The 18,721-nt window shown below is 32.8% G+C and overlaps 1 protein-coding gene across 1 annotated transcript in view; it reads left to right on the top strand.

Annotated features, from left to right (window-relative positions):
* Positions 1-625: 625 nt before the first annotated feature.
* LOC124369165 overlaps positions 626-18,721 on the top strand; it is a 131,593-nt gene continuing 113,497 nt past the window's right edge. Inside the window, exon 1 of the mRNA XM_046826959.1 lies at positions 626-739. The gene's annotated coding sequence lies outside the window, so the exon portion shown is untranslated. The remainder of the gene's footprint in view (positions 740-18,721) is intronic.

Here is an 18,721-nt window from a genome sequence, read left to right as displayed (position 1 = left end):
TAGCATGGTTTAATTTTGAATTCTACCAGGGTTAAAAATGTGTGCAATTCTTCAATTCGTTTTAGAAAGTAAATCTCTAAAAATATTTAAAAGTATTCAATAGTTATATATATATATATATATATATATATATATATATATATATATATATAGTAATCACATTAAGTTAAACTCTTGCCTCGAAGCTAATAATAAACTATAGTATAAATTCTCCGTACGTTACAATATTACTGTTAAATTGAAATAGAAATCATCGATATTTATATAAAATAGATAGCAATTGTAAAGAAATTCAGTTATTTTATTTTGTAATAATTTATTCAAATATAATCACAAACAATTAACCTGTTTTTACTTTACGTAAGTATCAATATGGAGTAAAATTAAAATAACATTCAATACCAAAACAGTTTTTAAATACTGATGGATTTCTATTTATAGGTTAGCTGTTGGTCTCATTTTCATAATGGATGTCTCATTATCGCAAATGATTTAACCCGGGAGAAATTGATGATATATTGAGTAGTGTTGTTGCCAGTCACATGAATGGGTGAGCAGCATTGAGCGAACGAGGCAGCAGACGCGCAGGTCCGTTCTCCACAAGACTTTGTTAGTCGACTCCGGGCTTCCAAAGCCTCCTCACCACCCTGTGACCTCTTGACCTTTTATAGGGCGTACTCTGACCCCATGAGTGAGGCTCCCTAGTCTCTCCTAGGCTCCCTTCTGCATCATGTACAAGGTATGTATGCGAGTTACACTAAGTTCTTCTACTAGGATCGATCGACATTTTTATCCCTCACTAGTATCAGTTCTAGGGTTTAGAGTTCACGTGAATAGTAACTGGTGTACAGGTTTTTACAAATTGACTATACCTAACTCCTCAGAGAGCGTAAACAGAGATGACAGTTTTTACAATTCGAAAACATTGATGCATCCCCTGTAGAGACGCTGTCACCAATAACAATGTAAAGATTCAAAATCACAATAAGCATTCAGAATTTTTAGATTTTACCAACCGGTAGAATCTAACGTTGTGTAGAACATGATCGTTTGTGTTTTGCTGCTTAGTTGTCAATGTAGCTATACATCACACTAGAAGCTACATACACAAAGCAGTTTGTGATGTCATACAAGTCAGTGTTTTTATTTCTGTGTAAGTATAAAAAAATAGTTAAAGTGAACTTCCTAGGTATTTAAAGTTAAACGATCGATCTTATTCATTTTTCAAGTATAATGTTATTCAAAAATGTGTCAAATATAACTGTTTTGTAAAATCTGTATTATGTAAAATTAATACAAACATATACCACCTTAGTATTGTTATGTTGTGTGTAAATCTCAATTACGTGCTCTTATTAGCTTATTATACTGTTTTCTCGATTATGGTCGATTAACACAGTACAGTAGCTTTGTAATATATTTTGTGGCGCAAACATCAAGATGAAAATCTATGTTGATAAACTGAGTGTACTTCAGAAAGACACAGACACATCAACTGATTCACTAATTTACAAATCAACTTACACTAAAAACAGTAAGTTAGAATCACCAAAAGATATACAGGGTGTCACAAAAAAGCTTTTTCTGGCTATCCTGAACTGCATTTTACAGATGAAAAGAAGTCGTAAACGTTTAATAAAATATTTCCATTTGAATTAGTTTAGCATCAATCCGTCATTTTATGTGTTTTGTTGAAATGTCCATTTTTTCCAATGTCCAATACGCATTTAAAATATCTGAAACTGTTGATATGTAAGCCTTGTATTTCATAACATTTTAAAATGATTGTTTTGAATACAAAATATATTTCAGAGTCTTGAATATTGAAATTAGTTCACAAATAAAGAGGAGGGGGCAATCTTTGTTTGGCGGAGGTTTTCTTTAATAACATATTTAAAAGTAAAAAAGAATTAAAATAGCTCAAATCTGTTATATATAACAATTTCAATGAAAAAGATATGGTCACGTTTTTACTGACCGGTCCTAAAACTTTTTCATTTCACATTTCTTAGACCTGCTGGTCTATTGAATTTGATCTTAACAATTTTAAATGTGTCCAAGTTTTAAAATTGGTGAAATATAAAAATATATATTTGAAATTTTAAATATCGGAATGATACTTTACAAAAATGCGTTAAAGAATTTTTAAAACAATAAAGATTTTCAAAAAAATACTAAGTAGTGGTTTGATTATAGCTACGGGTTATTTAGATTTTTTACCTATTATTGCCGGTTAAGCATGAATGATAACTTGTAAAGAGAAAGTCAACCTTATATGTTAATAAGACTAAATAAGGTGTCTTAAATGTTGATATATATCATTATTGTCATTTTTTAAAGGAATGCAATGTTTCTTTCCCATAATTTTAAAAACTCCACAAGCATCTACACAAATGTTGTTTGTAAACACTTAATTATCGATGAGTAATTAAACACATATAAGTAATGTATAAATGATACAGAATTAAAAAATATAAACAAAAGAAACAAATTTGAAATTACGTTATTTATAAACACGTCTTTAAGAGTGATTGCTTAAATAATATTATTTCGAGAGGTGCGATAAAAGATATGACTAAATTAGTTGTAAACTAAATTGGTGTGGAAATAATGTTATTGAAAATAACTTTTATCACAGCGAGAAGTTTTCCTCATTCTTATGCTTACTCCTCTCGCCACCAAGCCTGGGAATATTTTCCAGATTAAAAAAAAAGTTATTTATTTACAAATTAAGGAAACAATACTTTCTCAGTCTTATTGTGTTGCTTTATTACTACACTTTCTAGAAGAGTAGTTCCACTGTCAAAACAATTTACGAGAAATTTTATAGAAGTGTATTGGAGTTTTGATTAACTATAAATAATTGATAGATAGCTCTTTAGCTACCTGCGCCTATGTTGGTGAAATTTCATAAATATTTCTTCCAAATGCTTGATGAAACATGGCTAAAAATGAAATGAGTACAGGAGGTATCTAAAATGAAATGAAAAAGGATAATACTAAATCATAATAAATACGTGCTCTCAAATTATTCTCAGTATATCAGGTAAGCTCATATTATTTTTTACTAATTAAGTTCTATAATAGTGATTTCTTTACTCATGTTTCTCGAAGTAAAAATGAAAATAACTGATTTATTGATTTATTTTTAATTTATTTTATTTCTTGCAACAAACCTGAGTTAAATTCGAATTATGAATCTTTTGTGTGTTACTAAAAACCATTGGCACTAATTAAATGACAATAGTTAACAATTTTGATTTATATATTTTACGCCGAATCACGTGTTTATAGTTATGACTAAAATATTTAGTCTCTATATAACTGAATATTCATTTTTTAAATGTTGCTTTTATGTACCAATTTTTTATTTCTCGATAGTTTTCGTAATATTAAGCTGAACTACAGTTTAATTTACCATTATTTCCTCCAAATTTATAATAGTTGGTAAATTAGTATTCTAAGCTTAATGAAACATTTTAATTAATAAAACTGAAAAATTGTCTATTGTTATTTTTAGAAAAAATTAAGCTATAAGTTTATTCAGTTTTATTTAAGAATATCACATTTATCCTATTTTCTGAATATTGAATTAGTTTTCATCTTCAAGCATAAATGTAAAAAGTGCTATATACCTTTAGCTTTATTTTTTCTTTATTACCTTCAGAAAAAAGAAACAATTTGTATTACTAACCAAAATATTTATTACACAGTTACTACACAATATCAGAATTATTCGATTAAAATACAAAACTTTTGTACTGACAGAACTGAACAAGGAAAATGGCCCCCTCACGAGTTAAAAACAACCCCCACCCCAAGTGGCTACATTATCTCACGCAATCTCACCAGTCCAGGCCGCAAAGATACAAACAGATGACACACTTGCTTGCTATAACGAGGTTCTTGTCTCGGAACTTCCAAACACAACAGTTTCCAATTAACAAACTAGTATAATCGTCCATGCCGTCTTGGTTTAAGATAAATTATCCTTTAGGTTCAAAAACAAAATTAAAAGTTTGTTTTGCAAAACACCATTCCAAACATTGTGTATTTATTTATATTTAAATTTGTTATATATTATATATATATATATATATATCTTTGACATAATACATGGTGTACAATATAATGTGTATTTAAGGTTTCAAATAATTTGGTACAATGTTAAAAAATTACATTTGTAGGACGTTGTAACTACTAAATACTACCTATCTACTTCTTCATTATTTATTTATTTTATTTATTTATTTTATTTACATGCAACAATACAGGTTACACACCCAATTACATTGTGCATGTTTCAATCAAGATGACATGCAATAATATCCACACATTCAAATATAATCCAGTCCAGTCCAGTGTTCCACCAAAATAGTTCCCATTAAATAGATAATTAAGCCTAAAGATAAATAACAGATATATATATATATATATATATATATATATATATATATATATATATATACATACATATATATATATATATATATATATACATACATACATATATATATATATATATATATATATATATAACAACGTAACTATAATAAAATTGTAAACAAAATAACAACAATAATAAACTATTGTAAATATTAACAAAGTCAAGATAAGCCATAACAAAAAGAACATTTTATGTTTACATGATACATGCTATATTTACCTTTCATTTCAGGGAGGATAAATTACCACTAAAAAGTCAAACTTGGCACACCACTTGTTCTCTTGACGATGAATTCTGTGTATTGTGTGGCATGGCGCAAGACATCTTGGCATAGTGTACTCGTATTGACAGGTTAACCGTCCCATTCTGTCGCTGGAAACGATGATCAGTTGATTGAAGCGGTTGGTTACAGTAATGACGGACTCGTTACTCCTACCACACTAGTGGAATAATAAAGGTTATTATATTACGGAGGGGGCACCCAATAAATACATTGAAAGATAATTATTTAAAACAACTGTACACAGAGTTTATGGAATGACGCTTGCAATACAGTTTTCTTAATTGTTTTACTAAAACAAACTTCAACAGTTTTCATCAGTTTTGAATGTTGAATCAGTTTACAATGATAATACGCTATAAGTTACAGTAATTAAAAATAAATAGAATGATATTAAGGACAGAATACAACATATAACACAAATTTTTATAACAGAAGAAGTGTGAGGTGCAATTATAACACCAAATGTTTACTACCGATAAAAAGATCTGAATTATTAAAGGATCTGATTATGCAAAATATTTAGTGTTTGAAATAATGTATATGCAAAATGAAATAATCTATAACGATTATTAATTTTATTTTTAAATGTTAAGGGATTTTAAACAACACTGTAAATATTAATTTCAATTAAAAACTTTAGAATTGATAATTTTTAATATGCGAAGCTGTCATTTGTATGTTATACAAAATATAAGTAAAAAATTATACAACTATACTAGTTGTCCAATATTAAGCAATATTGTTGTTATAGTTGTTGTTATTTATTTGGCAATTAATAAATATGTCTAAATAAAGAATCATTGGATTCACTCTGAATCTTATTGTTAAAAAAGTACTTATGCACTTTCAAAACAGTTAAAGAAGCACGCTGAAATGTATAGAAGTTTAATCACTCCAGCCACTTGATAAATGTATAACAAATATTTGAGAAAATGCCATTTATGAAAAAATATAACTTTTCTTTGGTCAAAATTTCAACGTCAATTATGCATTGAATTTAGACACATCATTAGGCTCAGAGGCGGATGTAAATTTATCCTGTAAACAAAATGGCTATTCAGGAATATCTACCTGAAACGTTTAAAGCAAACTTTTATATTCATGAATAAAATTAAAATGCAAGGAATTAGAGTTTAAAATATTTAAAGATTGAAGAAAATAAAATTAAGACTTCTTAAAAACACAAAATGTATTTTCAAAATTTAAAACTGGTAGAAAATTATGTCTGCAATGTACTCCATATTCAATCCTTTGTAGCACCCATTGCTAGATAATGTTATTAAACTGGATGTAAATTTCCAAAACTATAAAACTAGTTATTATTGCCAATTAATTAAAAAATGAAAAGTTAAAATGATCTGTAATTAACAACTTACAAATACTATTTCTTGATAGAATTTCAAGTTTACTTAGCTATAGACATCTCAGTCCCAGGAAATAACTTGCTGAGTATTTAAGAAGTTGTATATATTCAGCCTTTCGAACAGTCCCGTGATTGTTAAAACGTTTAATTGAAGAACGAAATGTTAAATGCCTACTGTAAGTTCTAAAAAAAATTTACAACTTCAAAAACCACAATTTTATTTCGATAAAACGACCTCAAAATCTCGTATGGTTTTTCTCAACCTCTTTACATGAAACTACACACTAAACAGAACAATGAAACATGCGCGCGCAGGCTGGTCTAGTTTCCACCTAACGTCCAATGAGCAAGCCGCAAGTCCACCAATTGAACAGCCTAATCAACGATGAACAATACCTCAGACAATCGCATAGGCTTAGACAATGCTTTTGTACTAAAGTGCGCCTTTATACTTTGTGAATTTCCTACAAGTGTCTATAAGTACATTTTTACATCCATCGAGATTTAAAATTCCCGTAACATACCTATAATAATACAAACATATATTTTTCAATTTATTTCTAATTCTTTTTATTACAAACATTTCAGTTATATTTGAATCTTATTATAATAACCAAACTGCAATCATACTTCCCTTACTGGCATATATATTACATATCTTAGAACCTTTTTGTTTATAGTGAAGCTCAATAATTTGTTTTGTTAAGTAAGCCTTTTCTTCAATGTACGAGTATTACATATACTGCGTTAGTGCTATTCTGATTTGTCGTAGAATCCAAACACGATAAAACCCCAACATCGATTAAAAAACCTGTCGAAATAAAAAAGACGCATGGACTTTAGTCGTTTACGATTAGGCGGTTAATCAAGTTTCTCACTAAATACATTGGGCGAATAAAAAAGGGAAACATGAATAAAACACAAAACATACACCAATAAAATATATCGTATTTATTTATTTCAACGGTACACACCATTTATACAAATAGAATAGTACAGAGTATCTTAGTGTTTTAGTTTTATATATAAGTACAACAGTAACAAGAATATGACTAGGATTAATAATTACTACATAACAATAACAAAATATGAAACAAATAGATACATTACTTAACGAATGGTAACAAAACAATATTGAATTAAACTAGGAAAATAAATAACAAGACTGACATTAGTACCTATAGGCTAGCTGGCTAGCTAAATTACACATAAAATAATGGAAGCTACCTTACATTTAAAAGACACAACAGATTCATTGAAAAAGTCTACATGAGTAGCAATATCACTTCCAGTTCCCAGGAGTCTAGAGAGTGGTAGGAGTAATAAGTCGAACGATGGCGTCTTTGAAATATCGTTCTGGAACGGGTTCCTCTTGAGACAGAGAGATCAACACTGCTGAGTAGAACCGGGCAGTCAATCAATCCATTTACTAGCTTGTATAACGTAACCAAGTCACTGATTTGACGCCTCGAATCCAGTGGACGGAGAGCAAATTGGTTTTCAATCTCAGCAATGGGAGTGCTAAAATAGGTCCAGCCAAGCCGGCAGCCAAGCATCCTGACAAAGCGTTTCTGTACGTATTATTACAAATATGCTGTAGACAGAACTTTCGGCAATGGTTTAGAGAAGCATTGAAGCTGTTGTACAATGCAGATAATGTACGGAACCTTAGAAAAAACTTACCTCAAAAAATTTAAAATTTGATCTCAGAAAACAAGACGTATTTGTAATGCAATAATATTAAATTAAATAACATAAACACCACAACAAATTTTAAGTTCAATAATTTCACACAAATTAAACAGCCTAACTGCAGTAACTTTAGTTGTAGCTGAAGTTGATGAATTCCATACGACATCAACTAATCACAAACATTGTCTTCAAAGACGTCCGATGCATGTTTCGACCATTCCAAATATTCTACTAGTCCAAGTAGTCTATTGCAGTCATTTGGTGGGGACCACTATTTTTAAGATGTGAAAGGCGTCCAACTTGGGGACATATATTTTCTGAGCAGTACAAATCTGGGAATCCCACCATACCCCCGGAAGTTGCTAAATTTTGGGCGTACCTTTTTGGTATGGTAAGAGTTGATGTCAGCACTCCATTGTTTCCAGTAATGCGTTTTAGTGAACATAAGTTACTGTGGAAGCAAATGTGGGTTAGGTTAAATCAAAGTACTTCTTATATAGGAAGGGCCTAGCTAGAGCTCAATGTTGACTATTGTTGACAAAATACAGGTACTGAATGATTGGTAAGTCTAACCTACTTGATTAATAAACGGAAATTTTACGTATTCCAGTACCAGAACTAACATGGATTTTAAGGAAATGTTTCAACTTAAATTACCCCCACATTGAATAGGGTAGCATTAAAGGCATCTATTTTGCATCATTCCCAATAACCATTCCCATCGTGTTGTTCTTTCTTTAATATCTAAAAAATATATTACTTACCCTCAAACTGCACCGTTTCCAGGGGAAGAGTTGAAATGTTTTAGACATAAAAATCTCCTCGGTTGGTTACATAAGACAAATAAGTTTACTATTTATAAAATAAGTACTCGTATGTAAATCTTATTTATTATTTATAAGGTATTAATAGGGTGATTGGGAATTTCATACGCATCATTGTATATGCACCAATACTTAGTGTTTTTTTTTAAATCGTACATATTTCAAATGAAGTTTCAATACATTAAATCGTATAGCAATCTTTGGTTGGTCGTATATCATGTCTTTTTCACAATTTGCTAAAATATTAATAGATGGTTAGACTTTTAAGGCACTCTGTTTATCAAGCAGCATCTTAACTGATGTTACATGAGATAATGTATGAGCTTACATGTTATTAATCGTACGATAAAAAATATCTTAATTAATATGAAGACCATCACGTGGTCCACGTTTCGTTACTATAACTTTTCCACGCGCTATGATGTTATTGCCAGTACCAGGAATACTAATGATTTTATATGTCATACTGTTATAGACTTCTGAATAATATGGCCAGCGTTGTTCATAACTAGGGTCACTTCCTGAGTCAAGTCAAGTCAAACATTCTTTATTGATGTCACAACGTATATGGTGTATACAAAGCGTCACTCAGCATGACAAAGCGTGCCACTCACTCTCTCAACCAAACATACAAATCTCAACATTTATACAAACATTCATACACTTTCTGTGCAACCCCCTCTAGTCTGAGCCCGATATATTACAGTCTTCAAGTTGCTAGGAAGGAATTCCCCCACCGAGTAGAAGGCTACAGAAGCTAATTGATATTTTAACCGAGGTTTGAACGCCTTCGGTGTATGACCTCTTTTCAGAGAGTCAGGGAAATTGCTGATGAAGACAACACCGGCCTGAGAGGGCAAGCGGGTAAAAACTACCGTCCTGTTTTGTTCAACTCTTAAGTTATCTCTCCTGTAGTATCACCACTTTAGTTATACAGTAAAGAGTAGTTTTGAGCATATAGAGGCAGGGTAAGGTCAACAGCCCTAGCTCTCCGAAAGCTTGCTTGTACGACTAGGAATCACATTAGACCGTAACAGCTCTTATTTACAGTCTAAATAATACTGCGACTGCAGTGTCTGAACAGACTCCCCAAAGTGGAATCCCATACGAGAGGTGGGTATAAATAAGGCCAAAATATTCGGCTAATAGTGCTTGTGTCGTGCAGAACTTGGAGGCCTTTCTCAAGACAAATACGCCCGAGGAAACAGTTACACAAAATGTTCGATTTGTGGATGCAGCTGTTAAACAAAATGAGTTTCATTTTCTCTACAGGATAAATTGATGGAGATTCAATCTCAAAGGAAAGTCGTGTCATCGGTATACTGTAAGAAGTTTCCGTACTGTAGCGATGAACCAGCCTTGTCCATATACATCAGGAACATCAAGGGGCTACGTATTGACCCTGATGGACAACATACTTCAATTTTATTTGGTATGAAGTCCTATTTGACATTTTGACCAACTGTGATTAGTCATCCAGATACGAGTTGAGCCATGCCCGATGACCTCCTGGCACACCGCAAGATTCCAGCTTGTTAAGAAGAATGCTGTGAACTACGCAGTCGAAAGCCTTCGAGGGGTTAAGAAAGACACTGAGCGTGTCTTTTTGGCACTCAATGCCATCCACAACCCCACCATTGAGATTAAATACCGCGTCCTTCGTAGACAGTCAAACTCTGAAGCTAAATTGTTCTTCTGATGGAATTATACACTATTCAAAAAAGTCTCATTGATAGCTGAGCTGGTCAAGAAAGGGTTGTTCAAGAAATATGCTCAGAACCTTAAGAATTGAAGCCGGTTCAAATTTTGTGATCCATCCATTTTATAAATTGGGATAACCTTTGCTGCTTTTAGAGGCAAAGAAAATGTTCTAGCGCTGAACGAACCATTGATAATCTCCGTCAATGGACGAAGAATATGCTGAAAGCATCTCTTTATCAGCCACATTGACATTAAATTTCAATCATTGGTACGTTCAGGAGGAAGCTGTTGCCATACACGGGTGATATTCACCTCGGTGACTGGGGCTAACAACATGGAGCCCATCGGACCATCTCAAATATTTTTTTGTTGGAGTTGTGATGTTAGGATGTCCTTCCTCCGCTACTTTTGAGAAATGTTGAGCTATTAGCTACAACCTTAGGGCTTCTAATGAGTTCATCGTTAATTTTAAATTTGATTGTGTTGGTGGAACTAAATTTCTTTTTGCCATTGATTATGTTGCAAATAGGTTTTGAGATGTTATTTGAACTTTTCATTGTGTTTTATATGTAGCAGACCTTTGCCGCTCGTATCACATTTCTATACACATTTTTAATTTTATATCTTAAAATTTGTATATACAGTTTCTTAATAAATGATTGTTGAGTAATGATACATGAATGTTAGAGTAAGAGTATAACTGAATTACCTCGGCGTTAACAATCCAGTTACGCAATTCAATTACTTTGTTGTTATTGTCTCCGTTCTGACTCTACTGACTTGATGCTATATACAGGGAAGTTTTAATATAGATATTCCCTTCGCGTTTTAATATAGAACACTGGTTGTTTAAGAAACAGCATTGAAATTTATAAAATCGACTAGACGAATGTATCCAAGAGTAAATGGTTGTTAAAATTTAGAGAAGAGATTAATTAAGGATAGTATTTCTTAGTAATGTTGTGAAAAGGCCTGTAAAGGATGCATCAATAAAGGTGGAAATACTGGGTTCATAATACGGCCATAAACACATTGTGCAGATCCCGTGCTCTTCGGTAACAAATAGGCAACAGTTTATCCACTAACGCCGCCCACTTGTACTATTAGCCTTCCACTATCGACCCGGCCGGCCTTGCACACTACTATAGCAACTGAAACTGAAACTAGGGGTACTATTGAATCTACTAGTGCCTTGACAGATATAATCATGTCTACCGTAAATATCATCCTGAAGCATGACCGCAATATTGTATTAATTATCTGCGACCGTAAATATAAAAAATGCAGCTCCCCTTCTATCTAAGGACCTGATAGTTAACATATATTCTTATTAGGGTGGAAAACTCACGGTTTAGGAATGGCCTAAATATAGTGCAATTCACTAGAGCACCTGAAATTTCAGCACCTCCTGAACGTTGCCAAAATTATGACGTATAAAACCATCACCACCTATTTGTTCACGATTCTTCCTCCAAACAGGGATTCCTTGTAAATGGATTATAAGGAAACAGAGGATTGTCGCCATTTTGGATTATATGGAATTGTCGCTATTTCAAGACCTCTTGCCAATGAAACATAGGTTCTCGCTTGTAGCCATAGGTAGTCTCTCCTGAGTCACGAGACGTTGTATGTCAACAACGTAACATACTCGTACATCACGAAGAAACAAACAGAATTATAGTTTCCATTCGTTGCCCCGAACAAGAATAAAGAAGTTAAAACCTCAAATCTGCCCTCCACTCCTTTTAAATCTTCCAACCATTTAGAATCATTGATAAACAGGGTTTTCAATTTTACCAAATTATACCAGTGGTGTGTCTGTGGGTGACGGGGATGGATCCCACCTGTGGCGGTGTCAGGAGGCTCCTTTTTGGGTGAAACAAATGTTATTTATCCAAAAGTACTAAGTATCATGAAGGTACAGGGACTGGTGACTTACGGACAAAAGGAGATCATTTAACGATGAAGGAACTACAAAGGGCTATAGAGAGAGTAAGGAGCAGAAAACAAGCCCCACGGACAAATGGATTAAATAGTGACGAGATTCAGAAAACGATACCGATAGTGAAAGAAGAAGTATAAGAGGGTTAGTGGTGGCTAATATGTATATGAAGAAAAGGAGTTTCCTGAAAATTGATCCCTAATTGTGAGATAATATTGGCTTAATGTTTTTTATTTCTTTTATGGAATAGATGCGTGTGAGAAAATGCAATTGGCATATGCGGGTGGATTGTCTGGTGCTGGTACGGAGTTATAACAGAAATGGTTTGGACAGGAGAGCCACAAAGGTATGGAAAGACATGCGCTTCATATTAAGAGACGAATCTAAATACGTTGAGGAAGTCTGTGTTTATGATATAGGAGGAAATATTAAACAGGAATCTGCCTTTGATACCAAGCGTTTGTATATTGGAGGACAGTTTGACAGAGGGGTAGACAAAGTAAAATATCTAGAAGTCGAAATTGGAGTTGATTTAGATTAAAGACATCATGTTTCTATTTATTTGGGGTTCCAAAGCCTTTTTGATACTCTTTCGAATTATTTACAGCAGGTTTTAACCAATCAAAAATCTAATTTTTATAAATTACAGAATATTATTATTTTATTTTCAAATTCCTCATGTACCAAGTTGTGGTAATCATTTCTAAATGACAAATCATATTATTTATTCTATACACTTTATTGACGGAGTTGTTCTATTATTTCTAGTTACTTTATGTTGTCTATTATACAAAATACTATAAAATACATACAGTATTAATGTTCAATATAGTAAAGATAATCAGGATGGTGTCAACCTGGTTGTCAAAAACAAGGGTGAACCATCATACTTTTTTATCAGTCTTAATTTGTAAACTACATTACACTTATAAATACTGAATTTCAGTATCGTATCCTCATTTCAATAGATATTAGCACTCAATCCGCTCTCAATGTAATATGATTTTCAAATTAAAACTGTAAGTATTACAAGCAAATTCCTAAATAATAGTGTCAAATCTCAGACAGCTCATAGAAGAACACTCATATATCACAATTACCAAATAAATAATAAAACAAGGAAAGGCAATAAATAACAATGATTTTAAACTTCAAAAATCGACTTTATAAATAGAAATTCTTCTTACAATTAATGCAAAATATCATTTAAAGGAATTTATCTAAATTTAGCCCACTTTAAAGTAATCCACTAGGCGTACTCTACCTATCAGTAGTTTCACGGAAAATGGAGTATCGTTTTCAAACGTAAAGTAATAAATGTATACATTTGTTGTAAACATACGTCACCTTTCTGGAATTAAATTTAACCTGCACGATTATTTAGATTTCTTCTCAGACATAAACGTTTGTATTTTCCTTTATTTTCTCACCTGAATTCCTTTTCAATGAAACAATGTTTCTAAAATTGTTCATTTCAAGAGTAATTATATTGTTTCTGAGATTTGTTTGTAAAACTGACGTAAATACTTATTAAATATGTAATTGTTCTTGTCACTGTTATATATGTGACAGCCACTACTTATGTTTTACAACAACCCCCGAATGAAACTGTACAAAAATAGTTGGGGTTTACTATTTCCTCGGCTGCGGTCGAATTAATACTACAGTCAAACCTACTACTCTTGTTCTACACATTTATTACAAACCGATGAATATTTCCATTCCTCATGCAACCTCATAACTGTAGTACTCCTTAATTTCACTAATATGCTAGTGTCTTCCTTCTGTCCCTGGTGGACTCATTTCGTTTTTTTCATTCTCAACAGCATTAACCTTTTTTTTAATTTATATTACTTCTTATTTGTTTTATATTTATTTATATTCTTTACTGCTTTCTCTGTCAGTAAGGTCGTACGTAGTTCTACATTTTGTACAATGTTATTGCAACCTAAGTTTTCAAATGCACCTTCAAGGTACTTTTTCACTCTTTACAATGATGTCACTCCAGATTAGGTTCCGAAGTAATTCCTTATTAATCGACTTAATATGATTAGATTTCATTTCATTTCAGTTCAGTTCAAATGGAACAAAGGAAGTGGCACAAACATATGTATTTGTTTGTCTAAGAATATTATTTCCACATGAGCATTTTATTCCACAGAGACTTTTATTAGTGTATGAGCGGAGAAAATAGTTTGCTAATCTGTACTGAAATTACACTCAATATCTTTCAATGATGCAAAAGGGATCAGTAAAAAAATATATTAAATTATACATATAGAAACTACAATGTAAAATTTGGAGCTGGGAACACTTATATCCATGTTTGCCAATATATAGAAGTAAAACAATCTGGCCTAGATGGTGGTAAACTAAAAAAGTACTGTAAATAAAAAATATTATTAAATAATTACTGTATGTCCGAACCATACTATGTAGGCTACCCCTATTAATAAAATATTACTTAGTTTTATAGATTGATAGATACATTTCTGGATTTCCTGCTTATTGTCCTGCGCAGCTTTTGACATTAATCTCCAGGTTTTAGGTTTAACTTGACTTTTTTTTTAATAGAAGCTCTTATCCCAGGTCTTACAAATAGTATGGACCCAAAATGGTCTGTACCGTTTCATGTATGTATATAAGTTATGATCCTCAATTAACATTACTCCTATCAACTTAGATTTCGTCACTGTGAGTCGCAATCAAGAACAAAATAAATATATACTTTATGAAACAAAATTTAAATAGTACTTTCAACACGAAAGCCAACAAAATCCCCAAAAATACGTACTTCAAAGTTCAATGATATACAACCTCATTTTTAAATAGATTTTTCATATTTTGCGTAATTCTATTTCAAATTTTATTACAGAATAATGACCTAATTCTTTTGGTTCATACACTGGTTTCACGATAGTAATGTTTGGAAGTTCACTTATTGTTTAGACTTAAGTTGTTATATTGACAGTCAAATACTCATTTATGATTTTATCAACAGCAATAACAAACACTAACCAGTGTCAGTAAAACAAAACAACACAACAGGTAGGTCAGATAACAGCAGTATATGTTTCTTATTGGCCGAGAGAATACGTGGAATGTTGTTACAACCACAGTATCTGTGCTGGGCGTAATGTGAGGTTATAGTATTTGGTCTTGCATTTCACCACCTTATTTAAAATATTTCTAGGTTTATTCTTGCTTTAGACCTCTGAACTAAATAAAATATTTTACTGTTTAATCAATCCAAAAAACAGGCCACAAAAAGTCCATCTCGTCATAGTTTTAAAATATAAACGAAAAGTAAAATCCCCTTATATTTCGGTCTAGTAACATTTTGGTATTTACTTAAATCTTGTTTATGTATTAGGGCGTTATCGGAAGAACGTAATAAACAGCATGCAATCCCTTACAGATCAGAAATAACAAAAAACTAAATAACATAGTTTTAACGTTGTTGGGTTTTACGTGTGCCGTGAGGTACATGTGAGGTGTTTAATATTAATAATTGTAGGGATGTGTTCACTCCTATAATGCCCAACCTTCTGGTTCAAGCATATATACAAAAATTACAAAGTTAATAGGTTTCAAAAATTGTTTGACTCTAGCAATCCAAACTGATGAATAATAATTAGTTCGAAGAGAAGAATGGCATTCTGTAAAATACATGTACTTCAATTTAGAGCACATTCTTTGTGGTCAGGAATCGATAGTATAATAATTTCTACAAAAAGTCCTGTATAACTATAATCATGGTTTTTACAGAAAGAAAACATTAATAATCTGTCAGCTATTAGTCATTAAAACTATGGATGACAAAAGCAAATAAGACAAAAAACCTAACTGCAGTAGGGTAACAATGCAAGCAACTTTTTGACATCAGGAATCAGACAAACCTGCAACCAAAAAACTGGAAAATCATTTGACAACTCCGACAAGCCCAAGCCACTCATTGGACATCAGGAATCAGGCAAACCTGCAACCAAAAACTGGAAAATATTTTGACTACAACTCCGACAAGCCCAAGCCACTTTTTGACATCAGGAATCAGGCAAACCTGCAACCAAAAAATTGACTGTGTCCCCCAACAAAACAGAACCACTCCCTGATTATCAGAAATCACACATGCCATTGACCAGAAACTGACTGACTCCGTGATAGGCTCTAAAACACATCAACACATCTGGCCGAGAAGACAGCCTGACTACTCACAGTACCCAGCACACATCTCTCCTAACCAAGAACACAAAAGGAAACTTCTACAGTGTTTCTTTTCAGTTGCAAACTGCTAGAAAACATAAAACTCTACAAAACACAATGTCTGTCAACTCCTAAAATAAAATTGAATGTGAACAAGTCACCACCAATAAATGCAAAAATAAGACTAGCAGATGAAAAAATATGAAGATTTCTTTTTAAAAACACATAGAGTTCTATAAAAACCTTTTGAGAATAGATAATACCTATGTCAGGACCAACCCGCCACTAGGCGACAATACTTCTGCAAACTGCACCCTTGACTCAAGAGCTCTCTACACAACAGATTCACATCTTTTCCCAAGACCCCAAAGTCAGAAACTACTGCAAGCTGATGTGCAACAACCTAATCATTTTTTATTACACAGCAACAAGACAAACAGCAAAATAAAAATACAATAATAAGCAAAGGAAAAAGACACTCTTCAAAAATTAGTATCCTCCACCAAAACATAAGGAACCTAGGAGAACAAAAGAGAGCAACTCAACCACTTATTACATGACACCTCTCCAAAACATATTAGTACTAACAGAACATGGTCTAAAGCAGAATGAATTGTTGAATACAATAATTCCTGGATACAAGCTAGTCACAAATCTCTGCAGAACACAACATAAATATGGAGGAGTAGTTATTTTCACAAAAGATGACACAGTGATTGAGGCAGAATCTATGAGTGTGGGAGATCTTCTTAGTGAGGAACTTACATGTGAAATAGCAGTAGCAGCCCTAAACATCAGTAAAACCAACATTACTATAATTGGAGTGTACAGACCCCCACAAGCAAATTTAGAAGATGCACTCAGAATTTTGTCACAAGTTTTAGAGCAAACTGAACCACATAAAAGTAGCGTTGTTCTGGTAGGTGACATAAACATTGATTGTTTAAAGGTACACAAATCCAAAAACAGATTTGAAGAGACTCTAGCAGCTTATAACTTTAACAGACTAAACCTTCCGCCAACTAGAAATTACTTATCACTCAGCTTCCTCACGATTGATTGTGTTTGTACAAACTTCCCCATAGAGAGCCTCAAAGTGCACATACTTGATACAGGTCTATCAGATCACAAAGGACAACTTTGTGTGCTAGATATTACCACCGAGCAACCAAGACAGACATCCCAAATCAGAAGACAAATAAAATGTTAATACACTTAACCACCTTAAACTTTGGCCTTGCACAACAAAATGTGGACCGAAGTCTAGTCAACGATATCAGCCGATGAAGCCTATAACAATCTTCTAAATACTATGACTATGGAAATAAATGCTGCATGTCCACTAAAGAAACTTAGGCAGAGAAAAAGCAAAAACCTATGTTAACTACAATGGACATAGAAATTACCCAACTAAAGCAGGACTATCTTCAGTTGCTTCGTATGTATGAATTGACAGGGCTAGAGAGAAACAGATCTGCCATGGCTAGTAAAAAGAAGCAATATGACCTAAGACTGAGGAAATTAAGGCAAGAGAGTGCAGCAAACCATATACAGCAGTCCAGCAATAAATCCAAAGCAGCTTGGGAGATAGTGAACTCTGAGAGGGCTACAAAAAGAGGGGAGAAGAACAATCCACTCATCAAATTAATTACTGAAGGGAAAACCATAGAAAAACCTGAAGACATTGTAGAAGAACTCAACACCTATTTCTCAAACATCGCAGAGGACACATTAAGAGCACTAGCAACCTAAATCAACCATCTACTAGAGTCACAACACCTAGGCCTAGGCTAACACAGACAAAGCTTATTCTAACAGACACAACTGTGAGGGAAGTTGAAGAAATCATCTCCTCCCTGAAGAATAAAACCTCCAGTGGTCTAAGATGAAATCTCTCTGCTAAGCTAGTAAAACACTGTTCTGAAACAATCATTGCTCCTCTTGTTGATGTTATCAACAAATCCTTCAAAAGCGGCATTTTTCCTCTCTCTCGGCTCTCAAAGTATCAAAAGTGTACCCAAAACTGAAGAAAGGAATCTCAACCAACCTCAGCAACTATCGCCCCATTTCAATAATTCCCACCTTTTCCAAAATCTTTGAGAAAATCGTCCTGAAGAGACTCATAGACCATTTGACACAACTTGACCTCCTCACTAACTGCCAACATGGTTTTTTAAAGGGTAGATCTACAGCCACAGCCTTAACAGACCTATAGTAGAATTAATTAATTATTCATCACATTGACAAAGGCAAATACACCACTGCT

The sequence above is a fragment of the Homalodisca vitripennis genome, chromosome X (genome assembly GCF_021130785.1).
Source record: "Homalodisca vitripennis isolate AUS2020 chromosome X, UT_GWSS_2.1, whole genome shotgun sequence".
NCBI lineage: Eukaryota > Metazoa > Arthropoda > Insecta > Hemiptera > Cicadellidae > Homalodisca > Homalodisca vitripennis.
This window is presented reverse-complemented; position numbering and strand designations above follow the sequence as displayed.